Below are 18,958 nucleotides of genomic sequence, written 5' to 3' on the forward strand. Positions count from 1 at the left end.
AAAAACTAATATTTTAAAGCGTTTTGTCTATTTGCCCATTAATGTTTGGAATTTACTTTTTGATATAAAAATTATACCTATTTTACTTTATGGAAGTGAAATATGGGGATACACATATTTTAGCACCATAGAATAGAAAGTCTCCAAATTAGGTTCTCAAAATACATATTTGGAATCACAAAAAATTGCTTCAAATATAGCCGCTATAGGAGAATGTGGTCAATTTCCTTTGTCTGTTCACTGTTACCTAGAAGATTGATCTGTTACGTATTCTGAATGTTGATTATAACCGTATTATTTATAATTGTTACACATTTCAGTTACGTAAATTAGCTGGTTATCACATGTAAAACGTATTCTTTGCACTGTAGGTTTTGGTGATATAAGGAGATCACAGCATGTTCGAGATAGTCATCTTTTTATTTCCAATTTTAAATTAAGACTCACCAATATAGAAAGACAGAAATTCCACCAAGAAATAAAAACAATAATAATATCTAGACTATGTTATTATTGTAATTTCAAAACTGATTTTATTTTTTCGGAACATCAATTATAAGCATAGAAACAATTTAACAAAACTTCAAATAGGAAATGGCATAATATACCAAGATGTGGTATTATGTGGTACCTGTCTCTGTATCAACAGAGACATTGGTGGGTATGACCTCCCACATACATATGATAGTTTGCTGGAAAAAGTTGAAGCAGGAGGGGGGCCAGCGGAGACGCTCTACCGTCAATACCAACCAGACGGCTGGTGGCGCTGTTCAGCGTCACTTACAAAAAACCAGACCATTCCAACCCAGGCATTAGTCTGAAGCAGCTGACAGATTGTCGGCGAAACGTCACGAAGGTAATTTTATTCCTTTTCGTTGTCTTGGTTTAACATAAAAGTAAAAATCCACAAAAATATTATTTGGAACCAGATGAATTTATTCAATGTATATTTCAATAGTTTCATGATAATTATAAATGAAATAACTACCGATATTGGTAAATGAAAGAAAAAAATATGTATACATAAATTATAATTCCAGTATATATATAGTATATACTATATATACATTATATATAGTATAGATTAAAGATTGCAATAATAAACAACAACTAATATTTTGTGTAAGACATAAATAGTATATGAGTATAAATAATGATAATAAGCATATTAACTAAGCAGTATAATATTGAGATATATAATGATTCTTTAACTTTTTTCGGAAAGTAAATAATGATATTGACGTTTTGATATTTGGTGGGATATGATTCCACAAATTAGGACCTGATATAGTTATAAAAAATTTAGTTTTTGTAAGTCTAGCAAAAGGAATGTTTAAATGAGAAGTTCTTAAATTGTAATTGTGAAATTTGGTACGTTTACAGAGCATATCAATCATAGAAATAGGAAGTTGGTTTTTAAAATAATTAAACATAAAACTGGCAACTTGAACATTGTGGATATCCGTTAATTTTAATATACCGAGAACTACATTTTAAGAGAGCAGATGATATCCATGGTTGTTTAAACGTTTTATTTGATTTTATACTACTTTTAACCAAGTGTCTGGAGTGGATATTTGTAAATTTTTCAATAAATATATCAAAACTCAATCTTGGGTCACAATCAAATATCATAGACCAGTCTTCACCTTCTAAATCAATCGATAAGGCATTTAGGTCGTTTATACGAAATGAATAGTTGGCGCTATTATCATCAAGGTTTTGATCATTAATTTCTTGATCAATGAACTGAAATATAGGAAGGTGGTCGGAGATATCATTAAGTAAAACACCAGCAACTATTTTATAGTTAGATTGTTTGGAATAAAAATGATCAATCAAAGTGGCCGAAGTTGAGGTAATCCTAGTTGGTTTTGAAATAGTTGGAAAAAAAGAATGGGAAATTAAGGTATTTAGGTAGGTGTTTGTTAATTTATGGTTATGGAATTTTAATAAATCAATATTGAAGTCTCCCATGAGATGACAATTTTTGTTTTCATTGTTAATTTGGGTTAATACATTATCGACGGATTTAGTAAAAGAATCTAGCCCTCCACAGGGGGCTCTGTAAATAATGCCTATAATATCATTTTTTGTCTTTGAATTTTCAATCTCAACAAAAAGTGATTCGGAAAGGTCGTCTGGTAATTTTAAGTCATTTCGAATTGTAATGCTAATATCATTACGTATAAAAAATGCAACTCCTCCGCCAATTTGATTATTGCTTCTATTGCTTGCAAAGAAGGAGTAGTTATTAATGAAAGGAATAGGGGAGTTTTCATTAAGCCATGTTTCACTGATACCGATTATGGAAAATCTGTTATTAATTGAATTCAAAAGGCATTCGAGATCATTAACTTTATGCGTAATACCTCTAATATTAAGATGCAGGAGAGATAGTTTAGTATTAAAGGATGTATTAAACTTAGAATTAAATTGTGAATAATCATAAAAGCTGCATTCATCTAGGGTAACTGACTGTGAATTGAGATTATTAATTAGTTGATCAAAAGATTCATCATATTTGTCATTTTCATTGTAATTAACTGGATTAAAGGTTATGTTAGAAATATCATTGTTGTTAGTAAGTTCAGAGTTCACATTAAAGTCATAAAAAGGAAGTAAGTGAAGATAATTAACATTCATTAACAATAGCTGCGTATAGCGTTATCTAAAAAAGAAATACAGCAATAAGCATGCATGAGACTGTATACATTAATACATAATTAATGAGAAGCAAAATAAACAATTCTTGAAATAAAAATATATTATAGGTAATATTTCGGTTGACGGTAAGTAGAGTCAAAGTAAAGTTAAATTATTGCGACGACTAGAATTACTCAGTAGCTTCGGGGGCATGTGCTTCCTTGAGGTTCGGGTAGTATTTGGCAAGATGATCCATGTCGATGAATGTGCGAACATAACCATTTGCATCTATGTAACGCAATTTGTCAAGGTGGAGCCAGGCCTTTACTTTGTTGGAATGCAGGTATTTCATCGATGAGTATAATGCCTTTCTTCTACTTATCACTCTGCTGGTAAAATCATTATTTACGTAGATGTTATTATCTTTAAATTTAGGTCTCACTTTTGGAGCTGCCTTGCGTACTCTTTCTTTAGTGGAATATCTGAGAAAGTATGCAACAAGTGGTCTCGGTTTATCCCTGGTGGTATTACGTGGTCCAACTCGATGGGCTCGTTGTATATCATCATTAGCGATTTTGATGCCGGTGGTATTGGAAATAAATGAGGAAAGGAAATAAATAAGGAAAGGAAATTAACAGTACCTTCACTATCCTCCGCTTGTTCGGGTATGCCAGTAAACCTCAGATTGTTACGGCGTTGACGTCCTTCTAGGTTGTCGATTTTGTCGCGTATCTCTTCTATGCATTCCGTAGTGGATTGCTGCGTGTCCTCGGCAATATCCTTCAGCTTAACATCCATGAAATCAGAATTTTCCTGCATATCGGCGTGCAAATTCCTCAGTTCTTTTTGTAAACCGGTGATTTCAAGATTGAGGATGGTAATGTCTTTTTCCAAGGAGACAATCTTGGTGACTGCGTCGCATAATGTTGATTTAATATCAGCAATGGTTTTGCAGCCCATGATTGACTTGATGAGAGTCGACAGCCAGGTGTTCGGTTCAGCGGCGCTAATATTTAAATTAGAAATATTTGGCTCTTTGTTTTCCACGTTGGCCATTGTAGATGTTTAGTTAGAATAAATAACAAAAGTGTACCTATATTTAATGCAACCGATACGTTCACTATCCAGGTAGGTATACAGGTCTCATGCAGTTAGTAGCTTATCTTTGCAACATGCTATCACAGGTAAGCGAGTACTGTATCTAAAAACGTATACGTGTGAGAGCTCCGCTCAAACACGTCTGCACTCGACGAAGGACAATACAATCAAAACATTACGACAAGGAATGACCTGGTTTAATGTTTTTAAAGTAATATGCATTATAAAACGTCAAAAATTGTAGGGAATGGGTCTTTAACTAAGTATGTAATTTATTTAATTTTCTTACTGGCACCAAACACAACAATTCTTTTGTATTGCACAAAAGAAATCTAATTCTTTTGTGTTTGATTAGTGATAGTTCTGAGTGGTTAATGTCTGATTACCAAATTTTAAAAAGTCATTAAACAATGCAATTTAAACAGCATTCTATCTCACTTGAATTGAAGACAAAATCAACAGTAATGATAACAAGATTTGGTACATTTGTTAAATTTAAAATTAAAACAAAAGGTTACCAGTTTTAAAGTGTCTTGGCTGCAATCAGCAAAAAAAAATGTTATAATGTTTGAATGTTAAATATTTATCATTATGTACTGCTGTTTTTCTTGGTTGAATCAATGTAGGAAATGAATTAAAATTATAAGTACTTGATATTTTAATTATTACAAGTTATATACAGTACTATAGTTAGTAATTATTATTATATACTGTAATAGCCAGTTGCAAACAGGTGTGAAATAAAATAATTGTTTGTGATTTTTTATCTTTTATTATAGTGAATTAGAAGTTGTGAGGTTATGACTGAATTGCAGACATACTGAACAGGCCTGTGTTTCCAAAATGGTGATGTTTACTCATTTTTCAATTTTTGAAATTCATGGGCAGTTGATAGCTTTTTAGAATTGGCATTTTTCTGTTTGTTTCATAAACTTGTTACAATTCAAAGAAACCCATTTTTGGATCTTGTGTATAAAACTTGTGTGAATCGAAATCTAAACTGTCAATATGCTGTTCTGAAAGAAGTTTGTGAGTCTGTGTGGAATTGGCTGGTCAGTAAAAATAGAAGTTTCTACCCGAAAGGAAGTATCAATACGTCATTTGAAGAAATATTGGATTATATCTCTATTACTGATGACGAGAGGAAACTGTTTTCATTAGGCATTCAAAAGATTTGTGCTTGCAAAACGTCTCATACATTGTCATTATGCCCTATCTATCTTAGTTCACAATTTACAAGCAGAAGTTGTTGATTTATAAATCAATTACTACATTAGTATTAATTTCTGTATAATAACTGTCATTATATATTTATTAACGGAATATTTCGTTGAATTGTAAAAAAAATGTTTAATTATTGTTTATTTTTATCCTGATATTTACAATCATATGATGTGTTAATTTCAGTGTGTCTATGGGGGCAATACGCTTTACTCCTTGCATAATTTTAATGTGTAAACATCAAGTTGTATTACTTATTCAAACAGTTGTATTAGTTTTAGTAATTTGTGATGTTGCTACTGTTGGTAACTTGCTAATCAAAGTCTTTATAAGAGAGTTGACACCACTTCTACAGTCCAAGCAGAAGTTGTTGATTTATAAATCAATTACTACAGTAGTATTAATTTCTGTATAACTGTCATTATATATTTATTAACGGAATATTTCGTTGAATTGTAAAAAAAAATGTTTAATTATTGTGTATTTTTATCCTGATATTTACAATCACATGATGTGTTAATTTCAGTGTGTCTATGGGGGCAATACGCTTTACTCCTTGCATAATTTTAATGTGTAAACATCAAGTTGTATTACTTATTCAAACAGTTGTATTAGTTTTAGTAATTTGTGATGTTGCTACTGTTGGTAACTTGCTAATCAAAGTCTTTATAGGAGAGTTGACACCACTTCTACAGTCCAAGCAGAAGTTGTTGATTTATAAATCAATTAACTACAGTAGTATTAATTTCTGTATAATAACTGTCATTATATATTTATTAACGGAATATTTCGTTGAATTGTAAAAAAAATGTTTAATTATTGTGTATTTTTATCCTGATATTTACAATCGCATGATGTGTTAATTTCAGTTTGTCTATGGGGGAAATACGATTTACTCCTTGCATAATTTTAATGTGTAAACATCAAGTTGTATTAGTTCTAGTAATTTGTGATGTTGCTGCTGTTGGTAAATAAAATTGATATTCAGTAGAAATAATTTTAATTTCTTTTCATTTTTATTGTTGTTATATATTAGGTATTAATTTTTTTAATTTTATTATTTACTGAATTGTGCCATGGATAAATAATTATCCGTATTGTTATTTCTCCATGGTATAACAGAATATTTTATTCTGTAAACAGGAAATACTATTGGGAAACACAGAAAGATAAGCAGGGGGTTAGTGTGATTATTGGAATAGCTAAAATTAAATTTAGAAAAATACTGCGATACAGAGTAACTTTTTAAGTACTGGGTGGATTTTTTCGCAAAAAAGTATGTAATGATTCTTTTGATTAAATACATTCAAATTAGAATATAGAATATTCATAATATCAATTAAAATAATACGGAAAATATAATCAGCCAAACATTTGTTATCTATCATTTCCCCATACAGGAAGCTGTATGACCTTGAGAGTACTTAAGGTCTTGATTGAGGCATTACAAGTAGAGATGTCACCAGTGAAAGTGGAAAAAAAGACTCCAAATTATCCAAAATAACACTGTTCATTTCATTCTTGAGCTAGGTCCCCGTGATCATATTGGTAAAATTGAACTAGATAAGGTCGGTAAAGGTCGGATATATAAATATCAAAAGCAGGGTTAAGTTATTACAACTATCTCATGTCCATAAAGCTACGTTCACATCAAGCCCGGATTTGGGCCGGTGGCTGGAGAAAAATTCGGTCCGCGTTACATTTTTTGAATAGCGCGTTCACATAGCTGCACGAATTCGTTCCATCGGGTCACGTTTTGAATCAGTGAAGTGGAACGACGTCAACAATGGCAGATTCCGACGAAGAAGATATTGCCTTCTTTTGTTTGTTTTTATTAAACAGAAAAAGGAAAAGACCGGAATGGGTAAATACCGTAAACCAAAAAAGAAAGACCCATGGTCTTGTGATGACTTTTTGTCCAAGCCGGATAAATGTTACAAATACTTCAGGTTAGTGCTTTTCAGCTGATCTATATTCTCAGTCGGTTCATTCAGGCTGTATTATTATACGCAGGCTAAACATGATGTTCAGCCTACTGTACTTAAGTACTGTGTAATAAAAATAGCGCTTACATATCAGTAGTACGCTATTTTAGTATAGAACAAATAATAAAACGAAACCAACTTTAGCTTAATTAAACGGGCTAGCCTAGGCCTAGGTAGGGCCTATCATCTAGGTTTAGCCTACTATAGGCTAGGTATTGTCGTGGGCCACACACAAAGAACAAAAGAATGAACCTCGCACTCTGTTCTGTATTTACGTTGTAAGACGTTTATTAAAACTGGACCGTAAATCGAATCATTAAACAGACTAAAACACACAAACACAAACCCCTGTAATACCAATCAGAGAAAAATAACATTACAATGATATAAGGTAAACTCTTCAACTTTTCCTACGTATTATGACCTCAATTTATCATAAAGAATACAACTCAAATAATAACTTCTCAAAGTTATCTATCTCCATCAGTTTACATCATTATAGCATTTAGCCAATAACAGATCTTTAACTCGGGAAATGATATCATAGCAAGTCCTCAAAATAGTAATGTTATTAAACAATCACAATACCTGCAATGCCCTCCTGTAACACTAACACAGCTTAGTATAGTTACAATTAAAAACGAGTTGCTCTCAAATCAGCTCGATTTACTGCAGTCAGCAATTGTCAGTAACACCAACCATCTAAAATAATCAATTACAACTACTAATATAACTACTGTACTTATATGCAACAACATAATCAGAAACTTAACGCTACCGATATCGTACATGGGCGCCGCCATCTTTGTTGTTTACATTATAGGAATACATGCTAGAGGGCGCTCGACGAACCCAAAAACTCAATGCAAACGATCGGTAACTGATCAACTCTCAACAGTTCTTAACTCATCAAAGTGATTAAACAATCTACAAGGTGAAATATAACTTCAACTTCATAAAAGAGTACTGTATACAGTACATAACAACATGGCAAACAAGGCCATAGAACCCGTTACTGTCATTATTCTAGCTCATTTATATACAATACAAAGTCTTTGATTGTTACATATGGTAATCAAATTCACACGACCATGCAGACATCACATGGTAATCACTACTACTAGGCCTAATTTACGTTACATCACTTGTCATTTAAAATGTCGATTACCGTCAACAATATTAATTTAAGCTAATAATCAAAATCACTATAAACTACTTGAGGAAACATAGCATACTAGACTTACAATTGAAGTGGTTTCTTCGCAAAAAATTAACAAACTAAAAATCTTTAAACTCTTCTTAAACACGGCTTATCCTCCTCGAGCTTTTATCTCAACTCCCACGAGGTAATTGCTCTCCCCACAACCTTATAACAACGACGCTATCTAAATATTAATACGCATACGCACAAAATCACCAAGGCAAACATTCTATAATAATAAAGTAGTTCCAATCAAAATAATTATTTAAGTGTAAAATATGAATAAATTGAATAGAATCATTCTCAATAAAAGTAACAAATAATAGTAATATAATTCCAGTCTCCGACAGTATAGCCTAGGCATAAATAATATATTTAGCCTAGGCTTATATTCAAAACATAATTTAATCAAATGAAGTCATTTTGATTCAATTTTAATTTAGTGTTGTGTTTTTTTCAGAATGACTCCAGATCAATTTGAAATGTTATTCGATCTGGTAAAAGATGATATTTCAGAGAAAGCATCACCCCATGAGAACGCCTAGCTATTTGTTTAAGGTATTTAAAAAAATAAAATGTTCTGTATGATTTACCTCAGCTTTCTTATTCATCTTCATTAATATTACATGGTGATTTTATAAAACTTAATATTATGTGCCATTATGTGCCATCATGTTCCAATTATTCAATTATACATGAATCAGAGGTAACAACTCTAATTAAAGCAAACTCCTCAATATTTTACTGCAATTTAAAGGTTTTTTCAGATTTTAATACAATTATTTTTCTGCTCAAATGAACTAATATGCATGTTTTAGGGAGGTCACAATATTAAATTACTAAATTTGATAGGAGTGTTTTTTCATTCCCTTATTTTTATCAGATTTCTGGCCACTGGCGATTCGTATGCGTCACTGCACTACAACTTTCGTGTTGGAAAAAGTACGATAAGTTCTATCGTAATCGAGGTTGCAAAAAAATTATATGGACAAAACTTCAACCAATATACATGGCCCCTCCAACTCCAAAAGAGTGGAATGAAATTTCATAGCAATTTTCCACGAAATGGAACTTTCCTAATTGTGTGGGAGCAATTGATGGCAAACACATTGTAATTAAGGCACCAGACAACTCTGGGTCTCTTTTTTATAATTGTAAAGGTACCCATTCCATTGTTTTAATGGCTTTGGTTGACGCAGCCTATAACTTTATATTTATTGATGATGGTTCCTATGGCTTAAACAGTGACGGGGAATTTTTTCTCGAATGCACTTACAACACTAACTATTGGTATTCCACCACCAAAAAACTTGCCAAGTATGCCTGAACTTGGTCCAGTACCACACCTAATCGTCGGAGATGAAGCTTTTCCATTAAAAGAGAACATAATGAGGCCATTTCCAGGTAAATTATTATTTCACTATACAGTACTGTTAAGTTAGACAGGGGTGATATTTATTTATGATAAAAGCCATAGGGCATAAGTATCAACTTTACAGTGGTGTACATTTATATATTCCAGGTAAAAATCTTCCAAAGCATGAGAGGATTTACAATTATCAGCACAGCAGAGCAAGGCGTGTGTCTGAGAATGCTTTTTGTCAAACAAATTTCGAATTTTCCACAGGAAAATAGAACTAAAGCCAGCAAATGTGGACAAAATTGTGCTCTGTGCATGCATTTTGCACAATTTTATCCGGAAGACGAGTATAAACAACATTCAACAAGATCCTGTGGGCAATTTACCAAATAAGCTAGAACTTATTAATCTGGAGCATACTGGACACCACAGTAGTGGAGAGGTCATTGGAGTTCCAAACAAACTATGCAAATGGTTTTGTTCAGATGCTGGAAAAGTTACATGGCAAGACCATGTTTGTTTTGGCCATGCAAATTAAATTATCAAAATGAACATTTCATATATTAAACACTAATTATTTTAATCACTTTCTAAAATAATTTATTCTAAGGGCGCGTTTATACAACACGCTATTACACGCATATTCTACACGCCTACGAAAAGTGTGTTGTATAACAACGAAGAGATTCCGTGTAATGAGATTTTAATTGCAAAAAAGGCTACTTGGCTGAATCCTAAAATTTGGTGGATTCCCGGTCGCCGTTACCGTGTTGGAAGTGTCCTCAGGGTATATTTTGACCTCTCGTTAAAACAGGTCGTAATATCAATCATTGCTAACAAGATTGGGCCCATTTATTGCTGCTTCGCTGCCAGCAATCATCCTCCTACCACGTCTTACGCCTAGCCTAGTGGGGCCAACTCGTAGTGGTAGTAGGCCTCTATCGTTTCCCACTCCAAACAGAATAAAAAAAATAACATCGCAAAAATGGCATCTTCTTCCATAGTGTCGGGCATAGTGTATAGATGAAACAATGAAACCCTTAAAATAACTTTTATTAATTTAAATGAACCGAGAACAAAATAAACAACAATGCAAACGTGAACGAATACAATATAATGAAAATGGTAAAAACCGCGCGAATACATCGGACAGCGAGGAGGCGACGATAGATAGATAAGATAAATTTATTGAACGAACGCTTTTGTATCAGCGGCACACGTTTATAAGACGGTGCGTTCATTTACAAGGCAATGTAAAAACAAAAAGAAAAGTATCAAAAAATAACATTTAAGTCTTAACTAAGAAGCGAATTATACAAGTAAAAACAAGGTAATCTTACATATCGAACAATACTTAACCTATATGATGGAGTTAATGTTATTATCTATTTATTATCAGTATTATTAATATTTTCAAGTTTTAAGTGAATATATTATCATTATTATTACTAAAAAAAAATATATATATATATATATATAATTGCTAATTGATTTATTATACTGTTATTATTAAAATAAATGCAACTTTTATATGATTATTTGTTCTTATTATATTTAATATTAATAGTTATTTGTAATTTAATTAAATGTGATACAATTTTTATTATACTATTTAGTCTTATTTTTAGTACTGTATTATTTATTTATTTTATTTAGATTTAGGTTACATTATATAATTTTGAAGAAAAAAAAAATATATAAAAATATAATATATTATTGAATTAGATAAATGGTAAAATAATGTTAGTAGATAATATGGTGGGCGGTAAATATTTATATATTATATATTAAGTGTAGTCTTTCTATGTCTCCATGCAGCAGTTAAGTATTGTTTACAGTGATAGTCTACAATTTCACCGATTCTCTCAATGATTGTTGACAACTCAGACAATTCAAGCGCGATCAACGATTTGACCTTTTATCCTAGCATGCACTGCGTGTTGATGAAACTTCCGGTATAACACGGTATCGTGATTTCTAGTATAACAGCAAACGTTAAGGTGGGTTGACCTCGTTCCGAACAACACGCTAAAAATTAAAGCCGTGTTCAAATTTAGGGTGTTGTATAAACACGACCTAGATAACATATTGATCATTTTCAAGAATGATATTCAAATACATTTCCTATTAAAAGATTATTCTTGAAGGTTTGCATGGTGAAGAATAATATGTATTTTATGCGCTAGTTTTATTTTTTGTAGTATTTTAAATCGACTTTTTAGGATTTTATATGTATATTTTGTATGGCTTTTTTTATCGTATTTTATATTTTATGTACTGTATCCATTTTATATTTGTATGTACTGTACTTTTGAAAAGGCCAACAGAGTTTCCCCATGGGGATAATAAAGTTTTAATTGAATTGAATTGAATAATAATAATAATCATCCTATTAAATAAATGCTTGCAAAGTCAATGGCTTTTTATTGAATTTACCTTTTTATTAAAGAGAAAACATTTTTTGCATCTGCAAAATTGCGTATTTAAAAAATAAATAAAATATTCATTGTTCATGTTTTTGGGTGACAATACTGTACATCTTTATAATAAAGCACATAATAATATTATTACAGTAGAAAAGAAATCCTATAATACAAACATAACACCAGAGCTAATGAATTTAGAAAGTAGTTCCAGCTTACTAGACAGAGAGCAGTAGCTGACCTTGCTTAAGCAATAAACTTCCTAATCTAAACAAGCTATTATCGTAATCCAATTAAAATGCAATTAACAGTCCTAGACCTTAATCCCTAAAATGATGGTCAGAAATCAGCAAAATTGGTAAAGGGAAGGAACACCTCATGCTGCCAAACAGTACAAAGGTGCTGTGCAGATTAGCTTAAAAATTGGCCAAAGAGGAGTCATTAAAAAGAAAATTTCCCTTGGCTGTCAGTCGGACAATGATTAAGTATCCGGATATTGGAAAAGTCATGGAAGAATTTGTTCATGATAATTTAGTTAGCGCCGATGCCTGGCGACGAACTGGTGTATTCACGTTTGATGGCAATTTAAAGGGAGGAAAGAAAGTTACTTATAAACAGTTATTGGAATTTCTAGAAGAAAAGTACCAAGATAAGTTTGCATAATGGCACTGTAGTACAATTGTGCCCGTCATAATCATGTAGGATATCTGACAAACAGTACAAAGGCGCTGCGCAGATTACCTCCAGAAGAGCCAGGAAAGGGTGGAATGTTCACCTACCCGGATAGCTATTGGAGTAATTATTTTTATGAAGACCTTGATACATTACAGTTGAAGGATAGCAGCAATAAATTCATATTAAACCGAGATGATGCCGCCGGTTCCCCTCTAGACACAACAGCAATTTTTAATACAAATATTACGTCATTTTCCAGTTTGGCCGATAGAGGCGCGGGTGATGACGCTCTCAAACGTGACAATGTACGACCTTGCCGCCGGCGAAATTGTTTTTACTTGTCATATAAGGCCGATTCAGCAAAAGTCAATAGAGGGTGCATGTACGTTAAAATACCATCGCAAAAAATAATCTGATGACCTGATGCATACAATTATAGTGCTGAGTTGTACCTAGTATTATGTCTCATCTACTGAGCTGTAGATAATGTAAGTAAACACTGTATATCTATATACAGTGTAGCATAGGTGAAATTACGGGTTCCACATTATTATGTTCTAATTTTGGGAATATGATGACATTATCAAAATAAACTTGAAGAGAAAAGGCCTCCTCCTACTTAGTCGGCTAGGCATAGGCTAGACCTAGAGTAGTAGTAGTACTATTAGTATTATTAGCGCACGCCTACTACTATCATAGTAGTAGGCGTGCATGGTTATACCAACAAAGTAGGCTGAGGCCTAGTAGGAGTCTGGAAGAGAGGAAGCATAGGTCTATCCTACTAGGCTAGTTAATTGGTTAAATATTAATTAGGCCTAGGGATGCCCACTGCACTAGAGGCTAGACCTAGTTAGTCCCCTTACTCACATAATAGTAGGTAAGCCTAGGTTAATTAATAATAGGCATAGGCCTGGTAATACAATATTAATTGGACCATACAGACTGTGACAGTACAATGGGGTTAATAATAGATAATTAAGAAAAAAAAAATAATAATAATAATGTTCTGGACAACCAAACATACAATTTCTGTGATTATTTTAAACCTTTAATCCAAAATAATTTTACCACATTACTGTATTGTACTTGAAAGTAAATGTCATTGTCTTACCATTAATTCAAGGATATCTTTTTTCTATAGATCTTCAGATACTCACTTGCACAACTTCTCAATGATGGTTCATTTGAGTTACAACCACAATCATCTGATCCTCTGTGCTGACACTCTAAGAAACAGGAATGTTTTAGATATAGTAACAAAGAAGTTTGTGGATATGTTCAAAACAGGTCATTATCAAACTATCGTTTTTCTAGCACATAAACATGACCTTGAGAGGAACATACTGATGACTATGTTGTACGTTGCTTCTGACCGAGCAGAATGTCCTGATCAGCAATGGTGCTACCAGTATCAATATAAATAATTTATAAATATAATATTATTATTATATTTATATATTAACATATAATATTATTGTACCTTGTAAAAAAAACCTTGATTGCGCTCCCTGGTTGAAAAGTTTAAAGGCGGGTGCATAATTCTTTAAATACCAAAATTAGGTATGTATAAATAAAATGGAAATTTAAAAAACAGATATAGTAAAAATAATTTTAAAAACATGGCCATTTAGATCATTAATTAAAAAAATACAGAATACACTACATTTTCAGATATACTGTCACACTGTGATTTAGCACAGTTTTCAAACACAAAAAGTATTTGAAACATTGTCAATTTTGACCTTTATTATTATATTTTTAGTGTAAATATATCCGACCATGTTTCATGTGATAAGTCGGCCAGTGGTGGTAGCCATCTTGAAGTTTATCAATATGTTCAAACAGAATCTTTGTGAATTCCTCCATACATACACATTTAAATACTTTTGGCAAATATGGTTATTACACATTACTGTATTATTAATGAAAATATTTAAACAATACAATTTGCTCCCATTATTGAATACTGTAATTTATATTTATTTATCAGGTTGTACAACAAGATATTCAAAGAAAGCTATGGAGAACCTGTTGGTAAAGCAATGCTCAGAGACCTTGAAGCAAAAGTTCAGGAAGTTTGTTCAAAGCATAATGATGAAGTTGTGGTCGTTGCTATATGTACACCTATGATGAAACGTGTCTACAGATATGAACTTGCTTTTATTGATTCATCGGGCGGAGTAGACCTTCATGGCTGTCATGTTTTTGTAATTCTTACACATACTGTAGCTGTGTCGGTGGCTTACCGTTGGGCTTACTTATCACCACGTCGGAAACTGTTTTATATATATATATATTTTATCTGTATTCTATTGTTAACCGTTTTTGATGTTGTATTGTTTTATGTTTCAAACCTGTTAGTGGCGGTATTTATCGCTGTTGGTTTTGATTGAATAAAATAAAATAAATAAATAAAACTGAAGAGGTCATTACAGAAGGGGTTCACTCTTCTTAAGGACATTTTACCGCCTTTTTACTGCCTTTTATGATAAGTTATGCCCAGCTGTCTTTATGACAGATGACTGTGAGGCAGAGAGGAAAGCCCTCAGTATGTATTCCCAGGGTCTTCATGCGTTCTGTGTACATTCCACATATTGCAGGCTATGTGGAGATACCTGTGGGATACAAAACACAGGGTAAAAAACGAAGATAGACCACGATTATTAGGCGTGGTCAAGGCAATGCTGTATGCATCTACTGAAGCTCAGCTACATGTCTGTTATGAGGATTTGGTTGGTGATCATAGTTCAAAGACCTATCCACAATTTATAGACCACGTAACTAAATTGTATGACAGACGCAAGATGTGGGCTTTGTGTTATCGAGTCTGATGAAAAAGCGCCCAAGAAGGTTGGGAAAACCCCTTGGTGTACAACCTACAGCTGTGGCTCGTAGAAAATCATATCTTGGTGGACGAAGGTCTCTTGGATCTGGGCGTCCACTAAAACAAATACAGGTAAATAGCAATCCAAAGCTTATGCCAAAGAAAAGAATACGGAGGGCTCCTCACAAACTTTCAATCTGTGTAAAAACAAATATTTCATTGGGAAAAACCCATTCAATGAAAAAGTAAGTAATTAGAGACTTTTCGCAGTCAGGACGGAAACGTTACACGTCACAACTTTCAAGAATATAGCTTTAATAACAGTTATAGTTAAGTTATACTTATTATAAATAAATAACAGTGAAACATAGGCCTATTGTTTAAAATTAGTTTAATACTGGGTGGCAACATTATTTTTTATATTATTGTTTAGTTAATTAATAAAACGTGTATTCATCCATGTTTGGGAATTTTTTCAATTTGTTTAGATTGTGCAAGTAAATCTTTTGGGAAAATAGCCGATTATGCTCAGATATTTTAAATAAAGTTAAGTAAAACTCCCTGGATATACTGTACATTAATATCACCTGCTGGATTGAGTTTTGTTTCAACTTAAGTGACGATCTATTTAAAACAAACATGGTTCCATGTATCTTGAATAAAATATATGAAAACGTTCACTGCCATCACTTGATATTTTGTTACTGGTTTATTTAATTTATACATTTCCTATTTCACATTATGCAGACACATATCATATCATCTGGGGTGGAGGTGCAAGTTTGCGATCGCGTGCAAGTTTGCGATCGCGTGCACCCCCACCCCCTAATTTTGTATTTATAGAAGAGAAAACAAAACCCGGAAATGCCACAACCATGGTGGGACTGAGGCATATTGCACCTCTTTAAAGAAGATACAATACATCGGAAACGCAGTTTCAAACTGTTAAATGGATTAGTTGAAGACATTCTTGTTGTGTCGAAAGAAGAAATGTCCAAATGTTTAATGAAAATAAATATTATTTTATTATACCACCATACCTATTACAGTATATTAAATGTAATTTTATTGCATGAATTGCTTTCATTTTAGGCCTATTTATCAGCAGTCAAAAAAGACCATTACAGTAATAGTAGTAGTAGGTAGCTGACATGACAGCGAGGGAAAATTGGGAAAGCAATTCTATGCTCTGCTTGCGTCTCAGCGTGCAGCAGCAGCCTGGCTGTTGTTATTTAAATATTCATAAGCGATAGAGCTTGCCCTCTATTGACTTCTGCTAAATCGGCCTTATATGACGAGTAAAAAAAATTTTGCTAGCCGTCGCGATCGTCGAGGCCTTGTTTTCAGGCTTTTTGGGTGGCACAGGTAAAGTGACGGACATTGACGCATTGACATACCATTTAGGTTCTTTGACACACCCCTGTGTCATTAATTATTTGTAAATGACGCGTCATACAATTGACAAATGCATTAATCTTTATTAAAAAGGAAATTCATGTGCAGACACCCTCAGATTCTCGGATTTAGGAATATATCGCAATACATAATATAACGGAGTACAGTAGATATTAAGGGCACTCTTTGTGGGCCGAAACATCCCACTTAGTGGGCTGAAACATCTCACTTTAGAGCAAATTCATATTCATTTTTATTGGTATTTAAATATCAAGTTTTTAAAGGTGTTTAACAATCCATATTTTATTGATATTGACAATTTTGATATAGCCTATGTTATGCGCGATTTGAACGATTTGCGCAATTTAAAATTGCGCAAAGAATTCTTGTGCAATTTTAAATTGCGCAGGGATTTTCTTGCGCAATATTAAATTGCGCAAGTTGATTGCGCAATTTATGCGCAAGTTGATTGCGCAATTTAATATTGCGCAAGAAAATCCTTGCGCAATTTCAAATTGCGCTGCAAAATTTGTAAATTGCTCTTGCGCAATATGACACCTTTGTGCAATTTGAAAACGAACTGTTTGTTATTTTTGTTATTGTACTCATTTGTTGTTGAGAATGGTACCGAAAGGTCGATCTTTTTTGTCATTAAATTTAATTTTTAAGTTAAATAGTAAACGTCTAATAATTCGTAATAATTATTGTTTCTAACAAAAATTTAATCGTTATTAGTCTTATTAATTAATCGTCATTAGTACTGATATTTGAATTGAAATTATTATCTATTGGTAGGGTTACCGAGAGTTGACTCCATTGTTATTGCCACGATTCAACTCCGCGTACGTTACCATGCGCGCTATGTCATTGACGCGATTATTTGTCCATTGGTAAACACATTTTTATGTAATATTATTCTGAAAATAATTGAACTGTAAACATAATTCTTTTGAGTATTTATTTATTTACATATCATTACATAAGATCAACTATTTTTTATCGTCATTACATTCATCCAAACATGCAAAAAATGTGGTTAAAATATCGTACTGTCTAGCGCGTACGACCATACGCGGTAGATTGTTTACTCAAAAACCTTCGAACGGTCCAGTGACCTAACCCTATTCAACCTTGTTTTTGTAGTTGAGCCTCTCATGACCTGGGATTTGTTTGTCTTCCTACGCCAAGATAATATAGTTCTACATGCCATGTGCTTTTTTCTCTGAGAAATATTTATTATAAGTGCCAAAAAAACGGTTTTTTCTCTACTGTATATGAAGCCTTTATTATTTAAATCTTTTAGAGAAAAATCACACATACCATAAAGCAGGTCCATTTATTTCATTTTTTAAATAAAATTGTGAAAATTACGTGAGGCTCAACTACAAAACCACCATTTTGTGATATGATGTCATCGTAAGCCAATCAAAGCTGAGATTTCCCGCGATCGGCAGTGCTCACGGTTGAATGATTTTGGATCCTGGCTATTTGATTGGTGGATGCGAATCACCCACAGCGGAATGTTTTCTCTCGCGTGTACCGCGAAGTCACATGGTCTGTCTGTACTGATGTTACTACACAAATTTAGAGCAATGAATTTGTACGAATTCCGTTAAATAAACAACTTTATATATTTTGTAAACATTTAATAACATATTTTATTGATATTTCCAATGTTGATATATAAAATAAATTACTATAAAACGTAATTATTTGTAATTATTTTAGCGAAAAACGGTGTGGTTCATACAATTGTCGACTGAGGGCGCAATTTGTTTACAACATTCGTGGCCAAAAACGATCATTTTCGGAGATGTTTTAAACCTTATATTTCGAAAACTACAAGTCAGATTTTCCTAATTCTTTCTTTATTGGAATATTGAAACAAAATACTAACATATAATGTTAAATTGGTTGAAAAATAACAACTTTTAATTTTGCATCGTTATTCCTACTATTGGTATTTATTTATGCCTTCTCCTCATATTATGTGTGAATATGGTATTTTATAGAACCATTGGAAAATCGAGATTTTTTTTATTCGGAAAAAAAAATTCGGGAGGGAGGCTCCCGGGAGGCTCCCGGGAGGGTAAGGAAATGCGATATTATCTTCAATTTTGAATCATTCTT

At 32.6% G+C, this 18,958-nt stretch overlaps 1 long non-coding RNA gene and 2 pseudogenes across 1 annotated transcript in view; 2 read left to right on the plus strand and 1 right to left on the minus strand.

Moving 5' to 3' along the window:
• Nucleotides 1-13,786, minus strand: part of LOC140049522 (uncharacterized) — a 47,731-nt pseudogene extending 33,945 nt beyond the window's left edge.
• Nucleotides 1-18,958, plus strand: part of LOC140049363 (uncharacterized) — a 423,758-nt gene that overhangs the window by 100,195 nt on the left and 304,605 nt on the right. The window lies entirely within an intron of this gene.
• Nucleotides 13,884-15,440, plus strand: LOC140048892 (uncharacterized; annotated as a pseudogene).

This window comes from Antedon mediterranea, chromosome 5, assembly GCF_964355755.1.
Source record: "Antedon mediterranea chromosome 5, ecAntMedi1.1, whole genome shotgun sequence".
NCBI classification, from domain to species: Eukaryota; Metazoa; Echinodermata; class Crinoidea; order Comatulida; family Antedonidae; genus Antedon; species Antedon mediterranea.